This window comes from Gekko japonicus, unplaced genomic scaffold (genome assembly GCF_001447785.1).
Source record: "Gekko japonicus isolate JY-2015 unplaced genomic scaffold, Gekko_japonicus_V1.1 scaffold725, whole genome shotgun sequence".
Classification (NCBI taxonomy): domain Eukaryota; kingdom Metazoa; phylum Chordata; class Lepidosauria; order Squamata; family Gekkonidae; genus Gekko; species Gekko japonicus.
In genome coordinates this window covers 565,475-572,444 of record NW_015172575.1, presented here as the reverse complement: position 1 = coordinate 572,444, position 6,970 = coordinate 565,475, and positions in this window count along the sequence as shown.

Below are 6,970 nucleotides of genomic sequence, written 5' to 3'. Positions count from 1 at the left end.
CTCTTTAACCCTTTCCTCTCCTGCCCTTTTTGCCACTAAGGAAAAGACACCTTGCTGCTGCTTTTAACCTACCCATCCCCCATGGGGAAAATTGGCAAGTACACAAATCCATCTGGCTCAGTTTGGGCAATTCTGACTAGGATCTGCCCTCTAGGATCTCAGGCAAAGAAATGTTTTTCCTGGCTCTGGTATGTGAGATTCTTTATTTGGGGACTACAAGGAATCCATCCTGGGGACCTTCCACACTGAGACACCGGGGAAAGGGAAACCACACATACCACTCCAAACTCCTTGGTGAGAGTGAGATATTATTATTTTTTTAAGTCCAATAAATGCACTAGGCCTGTCACCAAACTACATTTCCCAGAAGTCCCTAGGAGAAGGAAATGACTTTTAAACCAGTTTTTACATCTGTGGTGTAGATAGCCCCTCTGAGTAAACTTTTAAAGTGATGCATAGCATCTTCATATATTCATAAGAAGTCATTCAAATGAAGGCTGCTGTAGCCTTCCCGTTTGGAAATTAAACATATTTCCTAACCACATATAGCAGATATCCAGGTTATTAGGAGGTTAAATTGATCTACTAGCATGAGGATTTCCTTCTTTTAAAAATATGGTTTGTGGCAGAGCTTAAATATGCTCCGTGTGGTTACATATTCCATTTGCGAGTCTGTTTGCCAGTGAATTCTTTGGTCTGCATTCCTCTTTGATTCCTGAGGATCAGACGCATTCACTGTGAGCGGCGCATAAAAACTGAGACCTACATTAGTCGAACTGCCAAGCCTAAGCAAATCCATAAATGAGCTGCAGTGTGAAAACAAAAGTCGCCACATCAGATGGAGCAAGAGATCCCAATTAATTCCCTTTCTGCGGGTTCACACTCAGCTTCCATGAACAGAGCAATTTATGCCAGAGTCCTCGGCAATCAGCTCCTTCAAACACTCTGTGCTTGCTGCTGCTGGCAAAGCCCTGCCCAATGGGAACAATAAGCAGGAAATTAATGTATGCAAAATGCTGCGATATTAACCACCTACTAGCTTGGCATGACAGCCAGTGTGGTGTAGTAGTTAGAGTGTCGGACTGGAAGCTCTGTCATGGAAGCTTGCTGGGTGACCTTGGGCCAGGCTCACACACACTCAGCCTAACCTACCTCACAGGTTGTTGTGAGGATAAAATGAAGGAGAACGACATCAACTGGTTTGGGTCCCCACTGTAGAGAATACATTTTTAGAAGTATCAGATACAATGACCTGGTTCTTTGAAGATCCGCTGGTGGCTGGTTGATTGACGCAAGTCCTGCACGCTTTTGCCACTTAATTATTTGCTGCTGGGAAATGTTCAGTCTCACCGGGCTCGCTCTCTCAGCAGGCCCAAGTTAGAACCTTGACTGGCACTTCACCAAGGTTTTGCAGAGTCTGTGGTTTTGGAACTTGGTTATTTAGGGCTGCCTCCAGATGGGTCGTGGAGATCTCTCAGGATTACGATTGATCTCCAGACTACAGAGATCAGTTCCCCTGCAGGGATTGGCTGTTTTGGAGGGTGGACTCTGTGGCATTGTGTGCTGCTGAGGTCCCTCCCCTCCCCTCCCCAAAGCCTACCCTCCCCAGGCTCCACCACCAAAATCTCCAGATGTTCCCCAACCCAGAGCCAACAACTCTACATACAGTGGATATTTTTTCCAGAAGTTTGTTGTCCTAAGCTAGCAGATTCTGTGGCTCTTCAGCCATACCCCCATACTACCTTAAGGACAAGGCATGAGATGAACAAATGTTTTAATGGAACTGATAAACAACTTGAGGCATACATGAAGTGCACTGTCTTTTCTTTAGATAAACAGATGGCTCTGGGTCATTATCGCCATGGGTTGCTTGATCTGCTGAGTCAGAATTTGAACTTGCTCCAGGGGTACAGTTGTCATCCTATTCTGCTCATAACCTCTCCCCATGACGCACTACTCCCACGTCTGCCCCAGGTCAACAACATTTTGAGGTCTCAGGCTGAGAGAGTGACTGGCCCAAGGCCACCCAGCAGGCTTCCATGGCAGAGTGAGGATTTGTACCTGGGTCTCCCAGATCCTAGTCTGAGATGCTAACCGCTATATCACAATGTATCGGGTACTAAGTGATGTGAACAGCCTCTGCCTTAAGAGCCACTACCAGTCAAAGTACACAGTATTGATCTTGATAGACCAACAGAAGAAAAAGAGGAGGAGGATTTATACTCCGCCCTTCACTTGGAGTCTCAGAGCAGCTTACAATCCCCTTCCCTTCCTCTCCCCACAACAGACACCCTGTGAGGTAGGTGGGGCTGAGAGAGTCTTGAGAGAACTGCTCTTGAGAGAACAGCTCTGAGAGAACCGTGACTGACACAAGGTCACCCATTCTGATTTAGTATAAGGCAGCTTTATGCATACAGGGACAGAGGCTACAGTTAGCATGTGCATAAGATCAGAAGCAGTCCTTTCTGCTGCATTTTTAGTAATGTGCTTTATGGCAGCTTTACAGTACTTTTGCAACACTCTGATTCTGCTAGAGGCTCAGTGCTTTCAGGCAGTAGCCCATTGCTGAAAGACAAGGAGGAGTAAAATACACATTTTGTTGTTTGATCTTACGTTTTGCCCTGGATTTTCCAAATAGTTTTTTTTTTGGGGGGGGGGGGGTTACATTTCCTAGTGAACCATAGAGATTGTGCTTGCTGTTCCCACAACACAATAAGTGTTTCAAGGATTACTTTTGATTTAGTTGAAAGATTGAGGACTGGATTTTTCTATATACAGTTATAGGGATTAGGAACTAAAGACTGCGGTGCCAAATTAGCCTTCCCTTAGGAGAGCCACCTGACCCTCCAATTTCTAGTCGTGGCAATGCGTGGGCCCCAGTTGACTATGACCTCTGCAGAGTGGCCTTCTTGAATAACTAGTTGTTGACCAGCCTACTACTACATCATCACAGGTTGATGCTGACTGGGATGTGAGTTGCCTGCAACTGACTTTCAGTGCCTGTGTGAAAAACAGGTTGATGCACCAGTAGCCAGGGGCAGCAGAGCGATAACCTTGTGCAGCCTGACCCTCTAAGTAGTCTCCTGCAGCACTTGCTTTTAAAATGTTATTCACATTAGAAGATGAGTTGGTTTCTATACCCTGCTTTCCTCTACCTTAAGGAGCCTCAAAGCGGCTTACAACCTCCTTCCCTTCCTCTCCCCGCAACAGGCACCTTGTGAGGCAGGTAGGGCTGAGAGAGCTCTGAGAGAACTGTGACTGGCCCAAGGTCACCCAGCGGGCTTCATATGGAGGAGGAGCGGGGAATCAAACCCAGTTCTCCAGATCAGAGGCCACTGGTCTTAACCACTACACCAAGCTGGCTCTAATGCAAGACAAAGAAGCGCCAAGTCAAACCATTTTCCCCCTAGCTGTACTATGTTAAGTATGCAACTCAACAACGTTGTAAGTAACAAGTGAATCAGCTTTATTAAGAACGAGAACATCCGAAGATCACACAAGACCCAAACAGTGGAGCACAGCTCCTTTTTAAACAATCCCAGGCTGGTGTAGCCACGCCCGCACATAGTTAACAGCCAATAGTAATACTGGGATAACATCCAATCATTTATCTTCCCTCCAGTACAGTCCTCTTACATTTGATTGGTTACAGATAATACTTCAGCCAATGGTATTGTTACAGATTAGAATCCAGGCTGAGGTTTCAAGCTTAACATGGTTTTAGACATGGCGAAGACACACCAGTAGGGATAGTTGCTTTGTCCACAGGAGCTCCATCGTTGCCCTACTTCACTGCTAAGCACTTATTCTGCAGCACAGCTATGTTGATGAGAACAGGACAAGGCGCTATACAGCACCCCGCCCCTGTTCCTGCGCACACAATACAGCTGTGTATTCCAGTTGTGTACTCTTCCAGTATTCACGCATGAAGAAAAGGAACAAAAAGGCATTATTTTTTTTCTCTTGTCGTTATTTCATGGTAATCCTTTGAGAGTTCAGACATCTTAAATGTATGAAATGTTTAGAACTGGGTGCAAAATATTAGGATATACCACTCTGAACATAATTTGTTGCAAAAATCTGACCATGGTGTGTGCCTAGTGAGAGATAGCCTTCCTGGCTTCCAGGGCTCAAATCCAATTTCAGCCTGCTCCCAAACTGTTTAATGAGCTCATTTGATTGTGTCCAGGCTAACACAGAGATATAAACAGCTTTAATCCCTGTTTCTTGGCACTTTTGACCCCCTGCTTGGATTCATTATTCTCCTTTTAGCCACATCAAGGCACAACACTCCAACTAAATCATTCAAGCGTTTTGTTCATGTAACAGGATTTTTTTTATGACCCCGTGTTTTCTTTGTGCCGCTCTCTGCAGTTTTGGTTTTTAATCCATAGTGTTAGTTTTAAAGGGGAAAGAATCCATATACAATGGCTAGCAAGGGTCGTGTGTGTGTGTGTGTGTTTTAGTTCACATTCATACATACTTGGATCAGTAAGTCAGCATGCCCTGGTCATTTTCCCACTTTAGGGATATGATAAATATACTCAGAGTCTGTGCATCACTTGGTAGTTTGCACTTTCTATCTAATTATAAAGGAATTCCAGGCACCTGTGTAGGCTCCGTGCCAGAAGAACAGGTGACACTAGATTGCCAGCCCTGAGTTGGCGACTCCGGGGAGGTTTTGGGGGCAGGGCTAGGTGTTGCACAGTGTCGCCTGGTGTAGTGACGTCACTTCCAGCCACATAACCACACGTGACATCACGTGTCATAGAATCATAGAATGTTAGAGTTGGAAGGGACCTTGCAGGTCATCTAGTCCAACCCCCTGCACTCTGCAGGAGCATAGCTGAAAGATAGCCCTACAACATACCTGAAATATGGTTGTCCAGCCTCCACTTGAAAACGTCCAGCGAAGGAGCATCCACCACCTCCCAAGGCAGTCTGCTCGACCACTCTTACAGTTAGGAAATTTCTCCTGATATTTAGCCGGTATCGACTCCATTGTAATTTCCAACCAATGTGTCATCACAATGCTGGTGTTTTACCATAGAGATTTTGGTGATTGCCAGAGTGTCACACCAATGCATGATGCCACTCAGGCCTCGGTTCCTGCCAGAGCGCACCGGAGCACTGGAGCACCGCTCCACCAGTCAGGAGCCCAGGGGGCGGGAACATAAGCCCCACCCCCTGCTCCCACCAGCCATCAGTTGGGACACGGTGGGGGGGCGAAACGTTCCCTTGCTTCCCTGAGCCCCGGGTGGTGGCCTTGGACTCTCTGGCGTGTGATGTCCGAGGGGCAACACGAGAGGTCATTCTGGCTCCCCCAGCTCTCGGGAGGGGCTCTTTTAAATGTTATGTCCGCTGGCGCTGTCCTCGGCAGCAGCTGCGACGCCCGCGTTGGGGGGGGGCAAAACGTTCCCTTGCCTCCATGAGCCCTGGGGTGGTGGCCTTGGACTCGCAGGGGCACCTCACGTGTGATGCCACCTCACGTGTGATGCCACCTCACGCGAGAGGTCATTCTGGCTCCTCCAGCTCTTGGGACGGGCTCTTTTAAAAGTTACGGCCGCCGGCACTGTTCTCGGCAGCAGCTGCGACGCCCACGCACACGCGGGGGGGGGCAAAATGTTCTTTTGCCTCCCTGAGTCCCGGGGTGGTAGCCTTGGACTCACAGGGGAAAATTCCACCTCTGGCGTGTGATGTCCAAGCAGCGTTGCCACTCGGACATCACACAGGAGAGGTCATTCTGGCTTCCCCAGATCTTGGAAGGGGCTCTTTAAAAAGTTATGGCCACCAGCGCTGTTCTCGGTGGCAGCTGCAACGCCCGCGTGCGCGTGGGGGGGGGGAGATGAAACGTTCTTTTGCCTCTCTGAGTCCCAGGGTGGTGGCCTTGGACTTGCAAAGGCAAATTCCACCTCTCACGTGTGATGTCCTCGGACATCACACGCGAGAGGTCATTCCAGCTTCCCCAGCTCTCGGGAGGGGCTCTTTAAAAAGTTATGGCCGCCAGCGTTGTTCTCGGCAGCAGCCGCGATGCCGACGCGGGGGGGGGGCAGTGAAACGTTCCCTTGCCTCCCTGAGCCCCGGGGTGGTGGCCTTGGACTCGCAGGGGCAAATTCCACCTCTCGCGTGTGATGTGGCTGCCGTCGCTGTTCTCGGCGGCAGCTGCAATGCGAGTAGGGTTGCCAAGTCCATTTCTCCTCATGGCAGGGGGCTCCCGGACAGCGTCCCAAGCGCACGTGCGTGCCGTGTGCACGTCAGCCAGATGTGACATGATGACGCCGGGCACGCTGGGGGCGGGGCCACAGCCATTTGAGGGGAAAACATACATAGAGTTTTCCCCTCAGATGGCTTAGGCCCCACCCCCAGCGTGCCCGGCATCATCACGTCACATCCGGCTAACGTGCATGCCGGGGTGGGGTTCCCCCCGGGTCCCAATTTTACCGCTGCGGAAATCGAGCCTCCAAAGCGGGGGATTATCCGCCCCCCGGGGGGACTTGGCAGCCCTAGACGCGAGGGGGTGGGCGGGGGCGAAACATTACCTTGCCTCCCTGAGCCCCAGGGTTAGGGTTAGGGTTAGGAGCGCCGGGCCTCGGCCTGCAGAGTCGCCCCCCCACCCTCCTTTTTCAGGATCCGCACTAGAACGCCGGGCCTGAAAAAGGGCCAGCCAAATGTCAATTTCGGCCCCATGATATCCTATGGCCCATTGAAGCCAATGGCAAAAACATAGGGTATATTCTGGGAGCTGGAGGGGAGGGGGTTTGAGGGAGAGGCTCCAAACTCACTGGGTAGCTGCTGGAGCCTCCCCCCAAGATACCAACCAAGTTTGAAGAACATTGGACCAGGGGGTCCAATTCTACGAGCCCCCAAACAGGTTGCCCCTATCCCCTCCATTGTTCTCTATAGTGGGAATAAAAGTAACTTTTTTCCCCACCATAGAGAGGATTGGAGGGGATGGGAAAACCTGTTTGGG